The 23,696-nt window shown below is 40.7% G+C and overlaps 1 protein-coding gene and 1 non-coding gene across 4 annotated transcripts in view; one reads left to right on the top strand and one right to left on the bottom strand.

The window, feature by feature from the left end:
- Ets1 (ETS proto-oncogene 1, transcription factor) overlaps positions 1-23,696 on the top strand; it is a 130,162-nt gene that overhangs the window by 38,757 nt on the left and 67,709 nt on the right. The window lies entirely within an intron of this gene.
- Positions 15,620-15,692, bottom strand: Trnaa-ggc (transfer RNA alanine (anticodon GGC)). Its single transcript has one exon. It is a non-coding gene; the product is annotated as a tRNA-Ala (tRNA).

The raw sequence follows: 23,696 nt of genomic DNA, 5'->3' as shown, positions 1-23,696 counted from the left end.
ATTGTTGGAGCCTACCTGCCTTAACACATGGCAGAGAGAGGCTTGAGGTGGGAACAGTCTTGGCATACCCTGACCCATCTCTGTTGGGGACCCAAGGAAATGCAGGAGGAAAGCAGAGAAGCAGAGTCAGCCTAGTCCACAAAGGGCATGAGTAAGAGTATCCACACTTGTCTTCTCATTATGTTCTTCTGATGAGATGTTGTGTATGAATGCCTAACCCTGTCATACTAAAGTTTCCCCATTTACCATTGTTGCATTGCTTCCTATTTTCTGCTTCCACCTCTGGCTCTCTTGGTAGCTTTTGAACCTAATGCTACTTAATATTCATATTATAAGAACTTTTGGCATTTATATATACATATAAAATCTCAAGGGTCTTGCTAAGTTGCCCAGGCTGGCCTTGAACTTGCTGCTCTGCCTGGATGGCATATATTTTCAGTATAAGCAAAAGGGAGTTGAGTCTAGACAGAAGGCTTCGTCTGATGTGCTGGAAAGAACAAGAGCACTCCTTGCATCTTCTTGGCACTAAGCTCCCCTGAGCTTCCTTGATGTATACACTTGTTTCAAAGAGTTCTTGTGCCCCTTCAATGGGAATACTATACTTCAAAGTTCATGGACCAACAAAAGTTCAGGTGACCAACAAATGCTCCTTTCCTTCTTTTTTCCTTCCATCATGGTTTGAGTATGAATTTAAGTGAGCCAAAGACACTAGATGCCCTACTATTACCTAATGAATCTTGCCCAATCTCATCTCCTGCCCATTTGTCTTCACTGAGACTCATTTACTAGTGAAAGGAGAGGGATGCCTGGGGAGAATCAGAAAAAGAAGCTGGGCCAGGTTAGGGACTGGTACTCACCGGAATGGGGAAAGGTCTTTACAAATGGAAATCACTTTTACTGGTTCTTGGGTAGGAAGGTAATCTGGATGGTGAAAGCAGAGCCTCAGGGCAGGGCAAATTACAATTAGAATGCAAGGATTCTGTTGGCCTGAGCAGTGACTTAGTCCTTGCTTCTCAAAAAGCCTAGGAAGTAATTGCACTGCACTGGAACTCCCAGGGGGCTGCAGAGAAAAAAAAAAAAATCTCTTAACGTTTTCAAACCACAAATATTTAGTCCGAGTTGGGAAAAGGTCCCTGGGGGCACCGAGTTCTTATTGGATCCAAGCAGTTTGACCCCTCTTTTGGAACGGGGGCCGGGGGCGGGGGCGGGGGGGGCGTCGGGCCTCGCTCACTGCGGCTCCGGCCCGGCAGTCCACGAGGAGGGCGCCGCCGCACTCTGTGAATGGAAATCTTTGGGTGGGTGGATGATGTGAGGGTTGGAGCTCAGCGGAGGGAAGAGGGGTGTGTGAGAGAGCGGAGGGGGTGGGGGATGGCCGCGCAGGGACAGCCTGTTGTACTCATGTCTGGCCGGGGACAGACTTTTACTCTCTCTCCAGATGTTCGGTGTGTTTATAGCTGCTGCAGCAGGAGAACCAGCTCCCTCATTAATAAGTTGCTTTCTGGCACTGCAGCCAGGGGTCTCAGCCCAGAGCCTGCAGCTGGAGGCTTGCGCCCCGCTCCCCTCCCCCAGCCTCCCATCCCTAACCCCTACCCCGCCTTCCTCTCCAGCAAGCCTCCCAAAATACACGAGCATACAAAAAGAAAAACACCAGCAGATTTTTTATTTCAGAGAGTAAACACTTGGGCCGTGGGGGTCTGGAGGTTATGGGAAAAGAGGAAACCGTCAGGCTAATCAGGCAGCGCACACTTCCCCTGCTGAAATAAAACAGAAATCATTGCTCGCAGGGCTGGCCGGTTAACCCTGGCGCTGCCAGCGAGGCGGGCGCCGCGAGGCTGGCCCGGAGGTAGGGCGGCCGGCACCCCGGGCTGCAGCTCCCATCCTCCAGCCCAGGGAGACCTGAGAGGCGTGGGCTGACCCAACCCGGGATTAAGAAATAGGCGGTTGGAACCGAAGAGATTCTGGATTTAGATTTAGTTTTGCAAGAGGCTAGAGGGAGTTCTAGATGGGTTGGGGAGATAGAGGGCGAAGTAAGGGAGTGTAACGCTCTACCCCGAGCGCGAAAGTGCTTTGTATGATTTAGACACCAACCAGAGTTGCGTGGGACGGATGGGTCCGGCTTTTAGCTCTGCCATCTACCATCTTGCCACCGCGAGCAAATCACTGAACCTTTCTGAGTTTCAGTTTGTTCATTTGTAATGTAAGGGTGTCCAACTCGCAGAGGGATTGTGAGCAGAAAAAAAAAAAATAGTATCGAATGTGGAAATAGCAAAGCACCATGGCCCAGAGAAGGCTCTGAACTGATGATTTCCTAGACTGCTGTAAATTGATCAGGTTCCCACCCTCCAATCAATCCCTCTTTTCTTCCTTCTCTTTCTCTCTCTCCTTTCCCCTCCCCCTTCTCCTCTCCCTCTCCCTCTCTCTCATATTCTTTCTCTATTAACTGCCTTCAGTTTCCATCTTCACTCATTTTCCCCCTTGCTGTCTGTCTGGAGAACATAAATATCCCATGGGACTGAGGTCAAGGGTCAAACACAAGGCCTAATTGCACTCAGAGAAATCACCTTTCCATTTATGTGTGGGCAGCTTGGTTGTCCCCAGGACAAGTGGCCCCTTCTTTCAGTCCAGCCCAGGCCCCATATCACCATCTAGTCTCCCCAGAGAATCACTATTTTTCTGTAACAGGGACCTGCTTTTTTTCATCCCACTCTTGATCATCTCAGCTAGGCTCACTCAAGAGTCTTGAAAAATTATTTGACTCTTTTGGATTTTTCTTGCTATTACATTCGTAATCCCATCCTTGCAGATGGGAGTAAAATATCCAAACCAAAGCTACCAAAGCTACCAATTCTCAAAGTTATTTAACCAGTCTTTCCTATACCTCCCAAAGTGGTGCCTGAGAAGAAGAAACGCCAGTGAGTTAAATATCTACAGAAGCAGGATTCTGGTTGCCTTTGCCTTTTTCACTTGATAAAATACTTAACTCACACATTCTTTTTTTTTTTTTTTTTACTTTTTTTTAATCAACCCTGACAACTTTCTGCCAAGTCTTTGACCTGCTGATTCTCATGGAGCAGGAGTTTTTGTTGGAGATGAGCTTCAGAAATATGTTGCTGATGAAATTATGTATGACAATATTTCTAAGGGTTTCTTGCTTTCCACTGATCTCAAAGTGGTCTGAGATCTCCGAAGAGATAGCTACTATCCCAAGGAAAGAGGCACCACTGCACCCTTCTGCAGCATGTTGTACTTAGAGAGTACACCATGAATATCTTGTTGAACAGGAATAAATTCACTGGTATAAACTTCCTTCCTATAACCCCTTCTCTCTGCTCTGGTTAATCCCAAGAGAATGTATTTAAATCTGGAAACTGTCTCCATCCCATTCCCATTGTCTCAGAGAGAAGTATCACAGCCTTGCCCTAAGTTCAGCCATGTCTTTCCTTTCGGTTTTTCACCACTTTTTTTTTTTTTAATTTCATGTCCCTCTGCATACACCCATGAAGGTTATGGACCCATGGCTTGTCTAAAGTGAGCAGGAGATGAGCATGTGGATGGGCCACGTAGGTCCACTTCATAGCACCATAGAAAAGCTGCACTGAAATTTTTCTTATAAACTTTATAGCAATCGATAGATCATTTTTATCTCAGGAGGAAAAAATAGTGTCTTCCCACTCAAATAATGTATACAGAAACAACAATGGCAGATAAACCACTGGGTTACAGATTCTTCCAGCCAACTGACCCTGACCCAAGGTCATCCTTTAGAATCTTAGCCCTCATTTTTTATCTCTGGCTTCTTTTGGAACCAAGAACTGTTCCATTCACTGCTACAAACTCAAGTAAATGAGTGGAAATAATATTCAGACCTCTCCAATCTGTGGAGAAAGATCACCAGCTACTTTGAACTTCCCAGTGATGTCTCAGCTTTTCTAATCTTGGCCAATACATCAGATGGATCCTCCTAGCTGAGTAGGCTTGGGGCTTACATCCTGGTGAATGCTCATAGGTTAAATGAGTTATAATAGTGAAAACTGCTGGCTATTTCTGGGAATAGACACACCTGTAGACCTTTCCTGAAGTTGAACAAAGAGTAGAAATAATCGAAGAGTTGCTTCATTGACTTTAACCATACATGGTATATTTAGGCATTTACTCAGTACTTTGTGCTTTGAAAATTCTGAGTTTAGGAAATCTAAACAATAAAAACCAATATATCACAATACAAAGTTTTGTTGAATGTTAGTCTTACTTTTTTAAGCATAGTCTAGATCCATCTGAATTTCCAGTTAGATATCTGTGCATATTCTTATTTCTATGCTGCCTCCCTACTGACCAATTTCAAAATCAAGAATATTGATGAAGAATAATTCATAGCCCATTTTCTCCATTTCTAAATAATCCCATTCTAGGAAGCTCAAGAGAAGGCCTGTTCTTCTAGAGCTCTTTGAGAGGTTAGATATCATTCATTAAATACCATCTATAAGTGATCTTATCATTCATTAAGTACCTTCTATAAGTGATCTTACATATGGGGTCTTTTGCTTTTACAGTACTCCCATTTTGTGGATGAGATGAATGAGACTCAGACAAGCAATGTTTTCTCCCCAAAGAAACCTAACTAATTCCAAGAGGCAGAAAAAGGGTCGTAATTAAATTCAAATCTTACTCCAAATCCATTTTCTTAATCATTATGCAAATTTTGCTGGCCCAAACATTTTTTTTTCCATCTTTATTGTTACTTCCCACTTAGTGACTAATATTTACCCTCCAGAAGAGAATATAAGCTTCCCTAGCTTTCCCACAATCCAGAGACCCATAAAAATCTTGTAGATGAACTAGAAATAGGAAAACGCGTCACTATTGCCTGGTTACTTTTGGACCTTCTTTCTGGTTTCTTTTGGTGCAACAATGGTTTTTAAGAGCATGATTAAGCCTGGTAATTTACAAGGCTTTTCCTGAGAATGGTTTTCTTTTCCTTGGATATTCAGTTAGGGTCTGGAGTCTCCCCCCACCCCCACCCCCTTTACCTAAATATGGTACTCCCTTTGCCCTCTTACTCTGCCACCCCCAGTTGACCTGCTCGGTGAGCAGACAGACAGAGTCGCCAAGCAAGACTAAACCCTAAGAAGTTTCTGAAAGGTTATAGCCTTGAAGCCGTCCGCAGTGTACATAGCACGTGCTGAAGTTTACACAGACTTCTCAGACCTCTGAATAGAGAGACTAATTGTGGGGAAGCTGCTTTTCAGCACACAGGATGGGCTGTTCCCTGTGGGTTTTACTATCAAAAGGCTTTTAAAAGTGCAGTGTAGCCATTGTTGAATATTTCACAATGAATTAAATACCATTTCTCTCCTCGCAGCTGTTCCATGTGAGTGAGCGTAGAGTGCATTTTTTTTCCCCTGGCAGAAGACGTCTGCTGTATAAACCCCAGCACTGGGGTAATGAGATTATTTGTGTGCGAATTCTTTAGGAAAAGCATTTCTTTATTTTAAACTCAATGTGATGTAGGGCTGCTGCTCTGGAGACGGGAAGAGGGAGAGCCTTGGCAAAGAATGGAATTGAAATGTCTCTGAGCAGAACTGGGAGAAGGGCTTGGGGAAGAGGCTTCTAGCTTTAGCATATTTATCCGCATTTCCCTAGGGCTGCCTGCATCTCTCAGCCCTACTGACTGGGCAATGGAGGAGGGAAATTCCATATTTATTTAGTAAACAATTAATCACTTTTCCATCTGCCTTTTCAAAATTCCTTCCTGATCACACAAGTTTTAAATGGAGCTAAAGGAACACTTGTTTTGCTCTCTGTTTTTATCTCAAAGAGTTTTTTTTTTTTAATTAACTTGTAAAATACAGAGGAAAATGTAACATTTAGGGTGGTTTCCATGATTTGCATATATTTAGCCTTCATGGTACTGAATCATTATACCAAGTACCATCATTTGGGTATGCTTTGAGCGTATCTCCTAAGCCTCATAAGCTGGAAGCTTGGTCCCCAATGTGTGATACTGAGAGGTGGTAGAAACCTTAAGAAGAGGGCCTGGTGGAAAGTGATTAGGTCTTTAAGAGGGATAGATGCTTTTCTAGTGGGAACATATTCTGGCTCTTCTAAAAAGTCCCTCAAGTATGGATTATTACAAGTGAGCCTGACACCTCCCCTATTTTTTTTTTTACTTCCTGTCTTGCCACGTGGCCTCTCTTCCTCTCATACATGTTCTGCCATTGTTACATTATTTGCCATGAGGTCCTCACCAGAGTCATCCAGATGTTTATACAGTCTTTGTTCTTCAGAACTATGAACAAAATAAATCCTCTTTTCTTTAAAAACACCAAGCCTCAGGTATTTTGTTACAGCAACACAAAATGGACTAAGACACTTAGTATCCACATATCTTCCTTTGCTTAACTTACTTTTCCTCTTCATTTTTTTTTTAAAAATTACGTGTTGTAGAAATTGAACTTCAGATGAGCAGTGAGTTGGAAATAAGTATAAAATCAATTAAGATTAAACACTATTGTAGATTTAACTCTCCTAAAATATCACCAGGAAGTCATCAGCTATTCTTTAGCTTCATTGGTGAATAAGAAAAAGATGGGATTAAATAGGGAAAGAGGGATTTAGATTAATTAGGGGGAAATTGGATTCTAAAGCCGGTTATTAAAGGAGTTTGTGATTTAGCTATCCCCTTAAATATCTTTCAGGGTATTTCAGAAGGAGTTTTAGTGATTTTTTTTTTTAATTGTTCTCCATCTGGTTCTACCACATATGAAAAAAATTCAAAACCTTCTCAGGAAACTTGAAGGGACTGTTTTAGAGAACTCAAATGGGAAAGAACAAGTCAGATATGAAAAGAAAGTCACTGTGTTCACAGTAATCTTTTAATTCTGCTTCAATGAGAGAAGTGAAAATAAAAAGGGTTCTGACTTGGTGTGCTGATATGTGAACTGATTCAATAAGATCAGGGGACGAGGAGAGCAAGTTGGAAAGTTGGAAGTGTCTTGTACCTCTCCCATTATATTGGCCCCTTACTCTTTGTATTTCCAAAATCTCCCCCAGGTCTAAGGCAGAGTAGGCAGGCAGAAGTTAATCATTTTCAACTCCAACAGAAGTGAAAGTTGAACTGGAGACACACACACACACACACAACACACACACACACACAACACACACACACACACACACACACACACACACAAAGAGACAGAGAGGAGAGAGAAGAAAGAGAGGAGAGAAAAAGAGAGAGGAGAGAATCTGTGCTGTTCTGGCTGCCTCTGAACATTATCTTTGTCCTCTTCCTGGCTGTGACCTGGTAATTTTCCATGGACGAAAATACCATACTTAGTTTATTTAAAAAATAATCACTATAAAAATAATACATCTCTTTAAAGAAAATCTGAAAATCAAAAAATAATAGTGGGCAGAGGCACAGGTTATTCAGTAACATCAGCCAAAGTTTAACACATCGAGGTGTTTCTGTGGGCTTTTTTCTGAGAACGGTTTACCTGGATCCTTCACAGAAAAAAACAGAGTTACAACAGAGCTCTTGCTCTCTCCCTGCCTCTGCGTCCTGATCTTCCCCCTCGATGGATCCTGTCTCCATGAAGAAAACTGTCAGCTACCCATCCCAGAACTCGACAGTTGGCTCTTCTTCATTCCCTCCTTTCCACTTTGACCCTTGTGTTGGTTAGGGCTCTTTATGTTTACACAATGGTGGAAAACTGGTTCAAACTACTTTCGAATTTATTGACTTTCAGAAGGGAAGCCCCGTAGAAGAGGCAGCCTGAGAGAGTCTAGGAAGTCAGAAATCTACTTAAGTCTCTTCTCCACCCAACTCTTCCTCTTTTTTCCTCTTTCCTGCCCTCTTCTTTCCTCTCCTCTTCCTCGTCTCTAGCTCATCTCTTTGCTTTGCTAGAAGAAGGAAAGTCCATGGTCTTAGACATTACCAAAAAAAAAAAAAAAAAATGTTGTCCTTGTCATGCTCATATACAAATTCCCCGAGTTTGGCATGCCCATCCTTAAGGCAATTAATGAAATATGGAAATGGGGTATTCTAAATGGCCATGTGGGTTCTTGTCTCCCTCTGTGAACAGGAGGCATTGAGGGTACTGTGCTCAGCAGTTCCATCAGTGCTCTACTGGGTGAAAAAGAATTGATTTCCTAAAAGAAAGTAGGAGGGGTCTGGTACTATAGGAAGTAGGAGGGGTCTGGTACTATAAGTAGAAGGAAAAAACTCAAGAGAGAAAACCAGCAGGTGGTCACTACCTTGTCCTTATATTCAGCCAGCATTTAGTTCTGTCAACTTTATCTTCTAAACAGCTCTTAAATTTATCCCATCTTCTTTATTATTAATTTTGTGTATACCTTAGTTCAGGCCCTGATTGCGTCCTCATGATATTGATGAGTACCTGTTTTGTAGAAATTATTGCAATGTGTTATGATCACAGCTTTTGTCTTCCCTATGAGACTATATGCACCTCGGGGTGCATGCACCTTGTCATGTTCCTAGATGAATGCCTGAGTTGTCACAGGCACTCAGTTAAGGTCTGTTGAACCAACCAGGATTATTTCGTTTATCAGAATGATTGTGATTACTGCCCAGGAGTTTTAAATCAGTTTAGAAGTTCTAAAATCTGCCCTCCTTCTCTCTGTCTCTCTCACACACACCCCTTTAATCCTAAAGTCTTAAGATTGGTCCAGAAGAGGGTTGTATACATGTATGTGTATTAATGATTCTTCTCCCTCTAAGGCTGAGGGAATTTATCATTTATTTCTGTACCCCCAGTGCCTAGCCCAATAATTGCCACATAGCAGATGAGGTGATCAATATGTGTACCTTGGTTGTCCAAACTCATCATAGCTGGTGGAGGTGTGATTGATGTCTTGGCTCTTAACTGGATTGTAGGATGGACTTAGTGTCTTAGTCACATCAGAGCACCTCTATTCTGTCCCTTCTCAATCAATGCATATTTAGTGTGGCCTCATTCTCCATGAGGTATTGGGGCTTCAGAGTGGCATCAACATAGCCTGGTTGGAGAACTCAGAAAGACATGCAGCACTGTGCAGATTTGGAATAGCCCTATGGGAATGAGAATGATGGAAGGGGCGTTTCTGCTGCAGACCAGAGGTTAAGACGAGACCAGTGCAAGCAGGTTACCTCTGTGGCCTCTGAATTATGTGAAAGTGAGGGTTGTGGAGTCTGCCTTGAAGATCACTCATTTCTCCAAACTTGGTCAGCAGAAGGAGGACAGAGTTTGATTTGCAAAGGGGTCGTTTCAGATGTTTAGAATAGTGGCCACCCCGGCTCTGCTTTATGTATCTTAGATCACTGTTATTCTTTTCTTCTCTGCCCTGTGTTGATTTTCACCTCCCTGGCCCTCGCCCGGCCCCTCCTTGGCCTTCCTGCCTGTATTCAGAGATGAGTTTAGGCTTCACTTGTGCCTCCCAACCTGAATGAAATATTCCATTCTTGGGACTGTTGCTCCTCACTTCATTAGTGTTCCTGGTGTTTATAAAGCCAGGAGATAATATTTTTAGGTTCCATTTGGAGTTTCCCGGGCAGACTATTTCTAAGCCACTTAGGAAGTTTAGAAAAGAAGGTCACAGAAATGTTAGACGTTTTTCCACTGAACTTTGGTTAAGCAAACGGTCTTAAGATGATGTTCATAGACCCCACTAGACAGACTTCACTAGATGATAGAAAATTCTTTCTCCTTCTTTTATTTGTCTTGACTTTACCTCTGGAAAAGCAAAGTTGTTTTATTTTTTTAAACAATTATATTGAGGTTTTTCCATTTAAAGTGTGCAATTTAAGTTGTTTTTTTTTCAGTATATTCACAATATTGAACAACATTTACCACAATATAATTTTCAAACATTTTTTGTCCTTCCTAAAAAAAAAATCTCATCCCCATTAGTAGTCAGTCTCTTTTCTCCATCATCTCCCTTACCCTTATATCTTAGAAACCATTGGCTCAATTTTGGTCTTTATAAATTTGTCTATTCTGGACTTCTTGTACAAATGGGGCCATACAATATGTGAATTTTTGGTGACTGGGCTCTTTCATATGGCTTGATACTTTTAAGGTTCATGCATGTTGTAACATGTATCACTTCTTCATTCATTTTTGTCCCCCAAATAATACTCCATTAGATAACTATGTCACATTTTATTGATAGACTTTTGGATTTTCTCCACTTTGTGGCTACTACAAATAATGCTACTATGAATACTCATGCATACATTCTTCACAAACATGCTTCCATTTCTGCTGGGTATAGATCTAGGAGTAGAATCACTGGGTCATATGATAACTATATGTTTAACTATTTCTATAACTCCCAAAATATTTTTCAAAGTAGCTACACCATTTTCACCAAAGAATGTTTGAGTGTTCCAACTTCTTTGTTTCCAAACAATATTTATTCTTGTCCCCTTTTTTATCATAGCCCTCATGGTGAATGTGAGGTGGTATCTTTTTGTGGTTTAGATTTGCATTTCCTTAATGCTTCATGGTGTTGAACATATTTTCATGGGTTTATTGGCCATTTGTATATGTTTGTTGGTGAAATGTCTATTCAAATCCTTGACTCATTTTTTAAATTATGTCATAAGAGTTCTTTATATAGTTTAGATAAGATTCTCTTGTCAGATATATAATTTGCAAACATCCCTTATATTGTCAGTTGTCACGTTATAATTTGTAACATTAAAAAGATTTTGCTTTTGATATAGACCAATTTATCTATTTTTCTCTTTTGTTTTAAATGCTTTTGGTGCTGTATCAAAGAAATCACTACATAATGTAAAGTGTGACTATTTATTCCCATTTGTCTTACCCAAGAGCTGTGTAGCTTTAGCTCCTACATTTAAGTCTATGATCCATTTTGAGTTCATTTTTATGTGCTGTGTGAAATAACAGATACAACTTCTTTCCTTTGCCTGTGTATATCTAGCTGTTCCCATGCTGTTAAAACTATGTTTCCCCCATTGTCTGGCTATTCTTATGGACAGAGATTTTTTTAAAAAAATATCTAGGGCACCTATATTTATGAATTTCTCTTTTGATCTATGGCATAAACAAATATTTGTCTTAACTGGCTCTTCAATATTGCTCTATATGGTAAAGAAATATTTTGAGGATACCTGAGTTTAAGCTTTCTTGGTATTCGTGTATGTGTGTTTTGACCTTAAAAAATCTTGCCATTTATTATTTACTTTTGAGTCAGATACTGCCAAACCTTTTACATACATTACCCTATTTATATCTTACCCCAAATCCTGTGAGTTATTGTTAGCTCCATTTTACAGACCAATAAGCTGAGCTTTACATAGTTGAAATAATTTGCCAAAAATTACACTGCTTGTAAGTTACAAACTCCAAATTTGAGCCCAGGTCAGCCAGAGTCTGCAGCATAGTATCAAACATGGTGTTGAGCCCTGGGCAGGGTATCTGAAGTAAGTAACCAGGAAAGAGCAACAGAAAGCAGCCATTACATGTGTGGTTTGTGAAGGACATGCAATCTCCCAATCTAGTTATGCTAAATGGTTATCAATTTCCTCATCTCTAAATAGGAACATAAACGCCCTCCCCTTACCTCCTGTATTACAAATAAACCAAAACAAACAGAATTTGCTTTTTAAGCTCCTTTAGTGTACTGGAACTCAAAGAAGTCAGCAGACTTTTCTAGGATCATTTTATCATACTTTTATGAATCAATTATATAAATCTCATCTAAGGTAAATTCATGTGTCTAAATGACTAATATTGATATTTCTTTTTCACTTTCCTTGCCTTGTCTTTGATGTGTTTCAGAGAAAGTCATTAACAGTTGCCAGGCAAACATCCTGGATCCACAGGGTTTATCAGAGACCAGAGGTTTTAAAAAAATTAATATATTTATCTTGAGCATTTTGAAGGCATAAACACTGTGAATCCAAGAGAAGTGAAAAAACCTCTCTTATACTGGAAGTGTCAATACCCAGTGTATCTGAGGTTGCTCCCCAAGTCCTCTGCCCTGTCTTGTTACTCTTTCTCCATTCTAACAGGTGCTCACTTGCCCCTTCGTGAATAATTGGAGGTATGTGGCTTTAAAACAATGAAACATTTCCCGGAATGTATTACTTGTGTGTTTGTAATGTCATGTCATACTTATTCTGAAATCTCGATTACAACATGTTACTATGAAATCCCAATACACATGTATACGTGGGGGAAACAACAACAACAACAACATTAGTTTTGGGGCCAGCTGCTCTCATTTCCAAGGCTTCCTAATGTTTTCCTGATGCAGCTGCAGGGAGATGTGCAGCAGACATTAAAGCTCTGGGTGCAAGAGTTTATTTCATGTCAGTTTCCCTCGACCCGTGGTTCCCATGGGAAGGGAGCTGCCTCTTTGCTCTCCTTTCCCTCATCCCCAGCTGCGATTTCATTTCTCCTCTGGTTTCTTCTGGAGCTCAGGCAGTTGCATCACTTGGGATCCTATGGTATCTGCCTCCTGAGGACAGTTCCTCTCATTCCTACTCTGTTTGGAGATGAGTAGGAATTTGTATGTTAATCATTTCGTCATCCACCACTCCATGCCTTCCCTCCCTTTCCCCCTACATACTCCTTCTTGGTGAGAAAATCATGAATCAGATGGTTTATGTTACTTAAGTGATAAAAGATCTAATGAGAAATCCAACAAATTATGACAAAAGACATGGCAAAATAAAAACAGATTTGAAGGCCTTTTGAGTGGTAGGTGAGAGTGATTTTTGAACACCCGAATAATTTGAAAGAGTTGAGCTAATGTGCATCTTCAGTATTTTGCACAGCTCACTTGGATTAGAGTTAGGCAAAACACTGGAGAGAGTTCTGCTCTCCAGACAGATGCTGTGTATGAAGAGGTTGGGATACCTCCCCTCCTTTCATGCATTTCTAAGAGATGCTGTGAAATGATGTTGGTGGAAGTGCTTTGTGATCTTCCATTCTAGACCAAGTAAAGCATTGCTGTTCTTTCCATCAGAGAAAAGATGCTTATTCACATTTAGGCCTGAGATTTGACACAAAAAGGATTTAAAATGACAACTCTGAAGATAGTGTGAAAGGAATGATTCCTAATTGCTTTTCCAAGGGATCCTATTTGCAGAATTATGTGGCTAGCTACCCCGAAGTCATTGCTTAAATAACTTGTTAACTGGAATGTATTGACATGAACTCTCAGCAGGGCTGCTCCCTATAGTCAGTTCTGAACTTATTTTCCTTCTAATGAGAGATTTCTTGTGTCTTGAATTGTCTATATGAAGCCTTTTCACATGGCTCAGAACTTCAATTGGATTCAGAAAACATCCACTTCTTGTGTTTACCTAATGTACTTAATTCTTGTACCCAATATCCACATGACAGTGCTTGTGTTTATAATACATGTCTCTTATTTTCTGTTCTTTCTCTTTGATTGAAGCAAAAAGATCATATGCATCTGATATTTCTATTTAAGTAATACAGTAGCACTTATACTTAACATTCATTTCCACTAATTCTTCTCTTTGAACCATGCTTTCTATTTATCTTTGTTGTAACAGTTTATTTCTGCTTTGTAGGTTATTTGATCTGCAGGTTCAATGCTCAATAGCTTCTTTGTATTGAGCCTAAGCTCTATCAAGAGGAGACAAATCTATATGAAAATGCAGAAAAAATCCATTGTCTTCATTTAGTGTCCTTTCTTTATTTTTCTTTGGTGCTGGGAATTGAACCCAAGGCCTTAGTATGCTAGGCAAGCACCCTGCCACTGAGCTACATTCTCAGACCTATTGTTGGGTTTTCTGTATGTCAGAGAGGTCTTGGATTGGTCTTTTTTAAGGCAGCATCTGAGAATGGAGGCACTCCCCGCCTGCGCCTGCCCGTGGCAAAGGAGAGTAATAAAGAGCTTATTGCCAGCCAGAGTCTAATTTTACAGCTTTCAATCCATTATGATCATTATGAAGTGGGCATTCCACTTGAGCGTGAAGGAAGCTTGCCAAAACAAGGCGACGGCCAAACGAATGAGGGCTTTCTCCCTGAGTCTCAGCCCGGGGTTACAGACTCTTTTTTATTGATATGATTATTTATTAACTGAGTAATCATAGAAGCTTTCCCTGTTGCTGTAGGCCTTGATTTCTTGCTCAGTATGGAAGATACCCATAAGTATTAAGAAAAGACACCTTTTTAAAAAGTTGAGATTGCGATGGTAAAATAACAAGGTGAGAACTGACCCCAAACGCCATCGTGCACAGAGGTGAAGTTGTATGAGAATCATCAGGCAGTGGGTTCTGCTACAAGGCTTTGTAGGTTAGAGATGGGAATCATTCAGTGATTTGGGCTGTTTTAAGATGTTTGGGAATTTAACAGTTCAAATCCACTTTTGAATATTTCATGGGAGACTTAAATTTTATATGGGATTACTTTATAAATTAGTCATTCACTCATTTGTATAGGATATCCAAGAAGATTGGTGAGTCTTCTTAAAAACAGGTAGAAGGAAAGGTTTATGTAAGTCTGAAGATTAAATTAATGGGAAACCTCATAGGTTGAAGTTGGTTTGAAAAGTTAAGCTCAGAACTATTAAAAAGATTTAGAAATGGCTGGTCTGGTATTCTTCTATTTTTCATTATTAAAAACCTTGTGAATGAGCTGGGTGCAGTGGCACACACCTATAATCCTAGCAACTTGGGAGGCTGAGGCAGAGAGATTGTAAATTTGAGGCTAGCCTCAGCCTGCCTCAAAAAAAAAAAAAAAAAAAAGGACTGGGAATGTAGCTCAGTGGTTAAGTGCCCCTGGTTGAGTACAAAAAAAAAAAAAAAAACAAGAACAAAAACAACAACAACAAAAAAAACTCACCCAAAAGATACTTGTATACTTGTATTTGAGAAGGAGAGTATGTGTACATTTATATGTATGCATGTGTATGAGATCTGATAGGCTCAGAGGGCTGTGCCATAAAATAATAATGCCCTTTTCTGGGCACAAAGATGACCTGTAGTAAAGATGGATAGGCCTGAATTTACTGTCTCAGATCACATTTATTTTATAATGGATTGTATTCATTCATTCATTCATTCATTCCTTATTTCATTTGTTTCTTCATTTATTTAGTTATCTATTCTTCCAACATTTATCAAATATTCACCCTAAGTCACTGTGCTTCAAGCTGGAAATTTAAATTTGAGTTGAACGTGGTTCTTGCCCTTCAGGGGATCCCTTTACTTTCATCCATGTAGTAAGTGCTCCATCAGAAGCCTGTATGTACCCACTTGAAGGCTGCTTGTCATGAGAAGGCAGAGGAGGAAGTGTCTGATTGCATTCATCCATAAGGGGTCTTTGAAGGAATTTAACTAGAGGGGTAGCATGTTATTTCTTAATCATGTTTTTTTAAAAAAATGATGGTCATATTTTTTTCTTTGCCCTGTTTTCCTATGTAATACCTCCCCAGAAGCATGTGTGTCATGTCACACAGGTCTGAGTATTCCCAGGAAGAGTGGAGAGCTGCCTGTAGAGCTGCCCCACTCCAGTGGCAACAGCAGCACTTCTGGACCATCATGTGGGTGCAGTCCCCCAAAAGATTTTACGCTGTGATGGAAATGTTTGGCCTTCTCTAACCTCTTCTCTTTTGGTGATCCTGGGGATTGAACCCAGGGCCTTGTGCATGCCAGGCAGGCACTCTACCAACTGAGCTATATCCCCAGCCCCCATAAACTTATTTTTAAAAGAATATCAATTTGGTCTTGGAGCTGGAGGTGACTAGAGTCTGAAGTGTGGTTGAAAGTGGAGCCTGAATGAACTCAGGTATTGATAAGGATGGCTTTCCAAGGGTGATGGCTAATTGGAGGTGGGGGTGGGGCTTATGAGACAGAACATTGGCTGGTCTATCTCTAGGCTCTTTGCAGAGGTTTCCGACTGAGAGAAGCTAATCAGGAGACCTGCATGGGGAGAGAGGCGTGTTATTTAATTAGCTTTACAATGGGGTGACTTGAAGGCACGTGGTGGTTTTAATAGAGGGAGATAGATGTCCTTTTTTGCAGGGCTAATTGTTGGGAAAAAGCAGGGTCTTTGTTCAGGCCCAGCATGAGGGCTCTGATCTCTTGGAGCCTAGGGCTGCCCCTGCTTATAATTTTAGACAGAGCTATTCAAGGCTGCTCTGTAGAGAAAAGAAGAACAAGAACAGTATTGTGTATGCAGGATCACTGCCCAAACCTCCCCAAAGTCACTGGGAAGAGAAAAAGAAAAGAAAAGGAGAGCCAGAGGACCCAGCCATGTGCATTTTGGAGTATTTCCCCATCATTTATTTGCCATGACTTTTGGAAAGGGCAAAGTTACACTTTCATCAACTTGGAGCTGAGGTGGCTCGACTTAACTAAACTCCCCCAGAAAACCAATTAAGTCTGCTTTCCCACAATACGGCATTCGTCTTGCCAAAACAGAGAAGGCAGCTAGTGAGGAGCCTACGTGTGTTTCATGCTGCCAGTCTTGGTGGCAAGGTGCCAGGCAATGGCAGTGCCAGAATGCAAATTGTGGAGCGGATGCCCCTAAATAGCAAAATCTATGTCGCTAGAGGGCTGTACCAGGAGCAGTAGTGGTTCTGAATGGCAGCCCAGGGGATAAGTGGAGACCTTTTCCTGGGATTCTTTTGGACCTTGGTCAGCACAGATAGTCAACATCAGTGATGAAAACCTCATATGAATTCTGGGTGGCAAGTCCAAGCTTGGAGCAGGTGCTCCTGGGCCTAGAATACTGTCGATAAAATGCATGTGTATGGCATAATCCAAGATGGGTAGGGATTCTGATTTATAGCAGCTGGAAAATCAAATGGTGAGTCCAGTTGCTTAAGATCTTATTTTGTTCAAGTTGTACAAAATCACTGAATGTGTATCAAATCTGCAACCCAAAGAAAAGAGACCCCAATATTGGAAGGAGTTCTTAATGACGCATTTAAGTCTCTGTTGCTAATTCGTAGTGCTACTATGAGCACATGATTAGAACTTCCACAACTATATCTCACATCTTCACAATGATTATTAATACCTGTTCATTCAAGAGTGATGGTGTGAAGGATTTGTGTTATTTACTTGCTTCGACCTCTCTTTATCACTAAGTCATAGTTTTAATGGCATACACCAACAGGGGATACCGTGGCCTCCTCTCGAAGAACGAAAAACATTATGTACCATGGTTTGGATCAACATTCATGAGATGTTGATTTTATGCTGACTAAATCGAAAGTCACAATTCTGACTTTTTTTTTTTTTTTTTTTTTTTTAGGGGGTGGGTACTAGGGATTGAATCCAGAGGCACTTTAACACTGAGTTACATCCCCAGCCCTTTTAATTTTTTTCTTTTGGGACAGGGTCTCACTATGTTGCCTAGAGCTTCTCTGAGGTGCTGAGACTGGCCTTGAACTTGTGATCCTCATGCCTTCCAAATTGCCAGAATTACAGGCATGTCCACCACACCTGGCCTGATTTTTTAAATTGATATAGCAGCTAAGAGTTTTTGAGTGCTCATTGTTTATCAGGCATTAGTGGAAAGTAGTTGGCATGCGTTCATTTCATATTCAGCTAAACTCTGTGAACTGGGCACTTTTATTAGCTCCCTTCCACAGAGGAAGAAATTGAGGCTTTCTGAAGCCAAAGGACTGAAAGTCAGAGAATGCTGAAGTTCAAATTCAAACTTTTGTCTACTGCCAAACCTTGTGCCATTAATCACATTACCTCCCAGTTATTTGAGAGTTTAAATGTATTCTATATAGTGAGGACACTCATGCCTGATAGTTTCTGTTTGGCTGGGAACTGCAGGTCTTTGTTTGGAAGCAGGAACATTTATTTGGAATTGCTGGAATTGCTTCACTACCTCCACACCTCACTTTATAGGTCAATTCAATTAAAAAAAAAAGTCTATGTGGGAGAAGGCAGTAACTCCCAAAAAATGTGTGTGTATGTGTGTGTGTGTGTGTGTGTGTGTGTGTGTGTGTGTGTGTATTGGATCTTTCCTGGATCTGAAATAGTTGCAGCCAGCCATCTGGTCTCTCAATGCTATGGAATTCTGTAAAAGTCCAGAGTCTTTTTGATTTTTTAAAATTTAGGATTTTTAATTCCTGGAAAGGGATCTGTCCTGGGAACCTGCCATCAGAGAGCTGACTGCCGTTTGTTCTTCCTCCCACAGACAGCTGCCAGCTCCCCACCCAGCTGCACCCTTTCCCCCTCCCCACGGGTCCCTTGTGGTGCTCCCCACCCAGGGCCCTTTTGTGATGAAGTCTTTCAAGATGATTTCCCAATCTGGGGAGAACACATGTTTCTGATCATCCTGATGAAATACATTTCCATTAAGAGGTAACTTCTATGTGGTTTCTACTTTCTTCATTCTCCACGTTACCTATCATTACCTATCATTTGGAGCTCCCCCGAGCTCTTGAATGTGTTTCACAGGCCTGACAGATTACAAGGCGCTGCCTCGCACGTCACACATGTGGGATTTGCTTCTCTCCTCTTCACCAGTTCAGAGGAAGAAAGGTTTTTTATTGTATGGGAGCCAATCCAGACAGATGAGACGTGAGCTGAGTCTGTTCCACCTCGTGCGTCATCCGCAGCACCATCCACCTCCATCACAGGGCGATATGCTATATGGAGGGAGGGGGGGAGTACAGCTGGCTTCTTAGAAATTACACAGGACTTCTTATTTCTCTTTGGAGGTGAAGACTGGAGAATCAAATGTGAGCTGTGATTCCAGCAAAGTTGACATATCCTTTCTTGAGGTTGTTTTCATCTGTTTTGTGTGAGTGGCATGTTTGGTGATGCTCAGTAAATTCTAAATATCGGTAATTACACCGGACACCCTGAAGTTGTTTTCTGGATTTATGCTCTTGCATATTTAATGATACAGACTCTGTGCATACTTTTCAGGAGAGTACCAAAAAAGAGGTTTGACGAACTAGGGATTTACCAAGTGTTGAGCATTTCACTTTCTATGGTGTTAGACTTAGTACTGATAATGTTGTAATTTATTACAACACCATCTGTAGCTGAGTGACAGATGCTTAAATGGAGATAAATAAGATGTTTATAGATAATTGCAATTGTGTACTCAAAGAGTGTTATATTTACAGGTTAGTAGATATTTTCAGTGTGGCACATTGTTTCCCCCTTGGGTCTCTTATATAGACCCAATTCTAGAAAAAGTGATGTGAAATAATAATGTGTTCATGATCCCCTTCACAGCTCAAGAGTAATGATAGATCCCAATCAAACCCATTATTTATTTGATTTCTATGGTTTAAGATCAACCAGTTTTTTTTGTTATAACATTTTGATTATCCACTAGCAAATACAAAATAGTTTCTGAAGTGGTGTTCTACCACAGAAAGAGAGGTTAGGTCTTCTTTACATGTGTCTGTGCTACCAGTTATGTAAGTAAGGCTCAGTTGACTTCGCTGTCCTTCCCCATTCCATCCCCACTCTCAATACATTCTCATCACCACCCATCTTTACTCCCAACCCACCCCCTTCCTCACTATAGGGATATCTGTATAGCAAAATTATGTATTTTAAAATACAGTGCTTCTGATGACCTGACCAATTAAAGTAAATTTGAGAAGATGAAGGGTATTTGTGACAGGCACTGGGTACCCCATAAAGTATGTAGCAGTAGATTCTTCTAAGAATGGAAAAAGTTGAGTTCATTGCATGCATTTTGCGTATCTCACAAATAGTGTGTGCGGCAATTGTACACCTTATATTTATGGCCATCAGTGAAATGAAAGATTCAACTCCAAATTCAGAAAATCCTAAAGATAGCTTTTGAGCAACAATCTGTGAAGATGAGCAGCATGCTGTATAAAATGTTTAGGCTAAAGGTAAAACAGTCATTTTTCTACGTGGTGAGCCAAGTGCCAATTTTCACAAACAACTACATGCATCTATACTCAGAGGGAAACTCTATTGAGTATTGTGATCTTAGCAACGTTCTCTTTCAAGTGGATGAATGGGAGGATAAGCAGAATATGAAATGAAAAATAAAACGTTATAAAGACCTTTTTGGTTAAAAAAAAAATAAGATTCAGATAAGCTCCTTCCACCTTCAAATGAACACCATAGTGTATAATAATGACTGAACCTTACTTGCTGCCTTTGGGGAGTGTTGGAGACAGACTGTGTTCACTAGGGATGTGCTTAGGCTGCTGAGCAGAGAACGGGCAACCTGTAGGGATGTGGTGCAGCTTCCAAGAGAGAAATTCTTTGCATGACAAATGTCCATGTGGAAAAAAAAAAAACACTGAGAAATATCTTCTACACTCTGTCTAGACTTTCAGCTTGTCCTGTCCTTGCATCTTCTGTGACCTTCTGAGACACTTTCACCTCAATTCTACCCTGGATCCTTTGCATATCTTTCAGCATGAGGAACTCCCATTGAGCTGTCTTTGTGATTCCATGCCTGTGACCTTGTGGGATATTTAAGTTGGCTTGTTAAAGGGACTGGATCCATTATCAGTTCTGAAGGTCACCTTGGAATCTTAAGAACATAAGTCCCAGGAAAACAAGGAGGTAGAATCACTGTGACTTCTCCTTACCTCCTTCCCATCACTACCCATGACTTACTTCATTCCCAGAAGAGATCCCTTCTATTGCTTCTGCCTGTACATATCCCTCCTATCAGGGCTTCTTGTTCTTCTAGTGCTATCTTCTTCTGCTTCATTCCCAGCACCATGAATAGGATGGAGAAATTCTTCACCTCATCTCTACTCCTTGATCTAGGGTGGCACATGTTAGTCCTTTGGGACAATTGACTTGGCATTTTAAAATGAAAGTGAGAGGGATGAGGAGAGAGAAGAAAGTTCCACAATAAAATTATCTTAATGTGAGGTTCAAACCACAACTGCAGAGAACATCTGTTTTGCAGTTTGGTGTTGTAACCTAAGAGAAAAGTTGGGTAAGATCAGAGGAAGGCAGTAGCCTTCCACCAGGATGGAGCCACCTGCCAGCCTGGGAGTTGGGGTGGGAATCCTGTTCCCATGGGGCCAAGCTTCTTGCTATGAGCCTGATTCTCTCTTTCTGCCATGTTACTAAAAAGAGCATTGGCTATCCTACCATCTGTGCTAATGCCATCATCCTACCACCTTGAGAGGCCAATTTAGGACAACTTAATTGGAATCCAAGTTATACAATCCCCACAGGCTTGTAGGGTGGCCTACATTCTGCATCATCCAGCCCTAGGAGGGAGCAACAATCCTAGGAATCATGATCAGTCTGCTTCAGGGACTCAAACTAACCCTGGAAGTGGAGATAGCCTTGATTGGCAGCTCCTTGACTTTCTGTCTGAGCTGTGTCTGATTTGTTGCAAGAATAATACGTGATGTCTAAGCTGATGGATTTTAAAATGTCGCTTGGTCTGTGGATTAGGCCAATCCATCCCACATTGTTGGGGCTGCAGATGCAGTTGAATGGTTCATAATTATAGTCTAAAGAAACTGCAGACAGTAATAGAGCCAACCCAGACCCTTTTTCTTCTTATAGTCCATGCCAAGCTGTCTCCCACAGAGAATGACAGTGTGGTTATCCTGCAATGTACTTGCCTTGAGACAAATTTCTACTGCATAGAATATTGCTGGATTTCTACAAATTGAGTCTGATCATCTATCTGATCTGTTGTATGTGGGATCTTGCTCTGTGTCTCAAGAATATCTGGAACAGACCAAGTGAGTGTCCTTGCCTTGTTTTGTCAAGGTGATATCTGTAAATTTCCCCCAGAGATGCCATGGAGAGAACAGCAATTGAGGAACCCCGCTGTGATCCCTACACTACCTTCCTCAGGTGGAACCTGAGCAGGGTTGATTTAATCCCTGGTAAACTAGGAGGGCTGCACTTGGAGACCATTAATAGGCTTCCATCTCCCTTGATCATGTGATAAATGAAGACCTAAGTTTTGTCTCCAAAGAGGCACCACTAATATGATTTTTCAGAATTTGAACTATAGTTTTCTTATAATTCTTTAAAAACAAATACAAATACATTTTCTTTTCCAATTAGGCAGTGTTGGAATTTCTCAAGTGGGTCCAAAGCTGGATACTTCCCAACTGAAGAACCGAGGAAGGGGCTTGAAGAGTTATTTAAATTAAGTGTGATAGTTAGCTCCATCTCTCCTTGGAGACAGTTCAGGTAAATTGAGGGTCCAAGCTCTTCTGTAAAGAGATATTCAAAGAGGAAGATTTAAAATGATTTCTTACATACTGTAGCTTACACTGGATCTTAAAAACAATAATTCTCTGATATTAATTGAATACTTTTACTTATTCAGACATTGAACTAAAGGCTTTGCATACATTATCTCATTTAAGCCCCCAAACAGCTTTAAAAGGTGGGTAATATTTAGAAACAGAGGAATGGAGTTTCATGATTAAGTGGCTAATCTGTGGTAGGTAATTCAGCTGATTAGTTGGTGGAGTTGGAATCTGAACCCGAGTCTTATTCTGGAGCCCACATTACTCCCTATGATCTCTGTTTTATTAGAGGGAGAGATTTCTAGGGCACAAGGGCCCCCAACACTTCCCCTCCCTCCTCTCTTTCTCCCTCCTAACTGCAGTTCTTATCACCCATTGTTTATTGTACCTTCCAAACAATAGCTAATGACTCTGTATTACATGCTAGGGAACCAGGGGTGATTTTATTCCCTGAAGCAGAGAAGAGGTTGTGACACAAAAAGGTTAAGTGGCACTGGGTGAGGTCACAGTGCCAACAAGCAGTCAGCAATACCACCTCTGAGTCCAAGCCTTGGGTTCCTGAACTGACCCTAAGGACTTTTGGAATCTGAGTTTAATTAAGAGAGTTACTTTAATTTTCCTTCCTATCTCTGACTTTCCATTTTATTGCTGCTTGATAATGGTAGATATTGAAGCCCCAGGCATTTTTCTTTTTCAGTGTGCTTTTTAAATGACTGAACTTATCACATAGAAACCACTTGCTTTAGAGTTAATCTTTCGAAGCTTTTTTCTGAGTATGCCAGGGACAGTTGCCTTTTCTCAGACAAAAAAGGAGACCACAAATGCAGCTCAAACAGGTTGTTAATTGAGAGCTTGAGAACTTTCTTTTTTTTTTTTTCAAATCTTACATTTATACCAGTAAATCAACATCTGTGAGTCATAAACTCACTCTGAATCAGCCGTTAGTGGTCTGAATGTTTTTGTACCTACCTTCAGTAAAGTATATTTTAGCTCAAAACCCAATGATTCTTTATTTTGTTGAAGTTTAAGATTTAGGAGCAGACAACAATCTAGCTCACTTTGGGAGAGGAAGGAGGAGTCTTCCATGATTGTTTGAAATTAGTTGTATTTTTAGATTTTTTTTTTCATTGAGATTGGGGTGAAACTGACGGAGGAGTAACAAATAAAGGAGAAAGTTTGTGTTTTACACACTCCATATGTTGAAAGAATTCCTATATAATACTGACATATTTTGGACATCATTCATGTCTAGCTCCATACTCCTTGTCCCCCAATTCCTGCAACCTTTTCTTGACCTTTTTTGACTTGATGTTCCCAGTTTAAGGAGATTCAGCACTTGGTTGGATGTACATAGCTAAAGCCTAAGGAATGTTTAAAACTACAAATCTGTTTTCTCCCTAGTGTGGAAGGAACAGACTACTGAGTTACAAGCAAAACCAAATAAGTTATTTGTTTGATTTTTTTTCTGAGTGTCTTAAAAA

Source organism: Ictidomys tridecemlineatus, chromosome 4, assembly GCF_052094955.1.
Source record: "Ictidomys tridecemlineatus isolate mIctTri1 chromosome 4, mIctTri1.hap1, whole genome shotgun sequence".
Classification (NCBI taxonomy): Eukaryota; Metazoa; Chordata; class Mammalia; order Rodentia; family Sciuridae; genus Ictidomys; species Ictidomys tridecemlineatus.
Note: the sequence above shows the minus strand (reverse complement) of the source record. Positions and strands in the feature narration are given on the sequence as shown.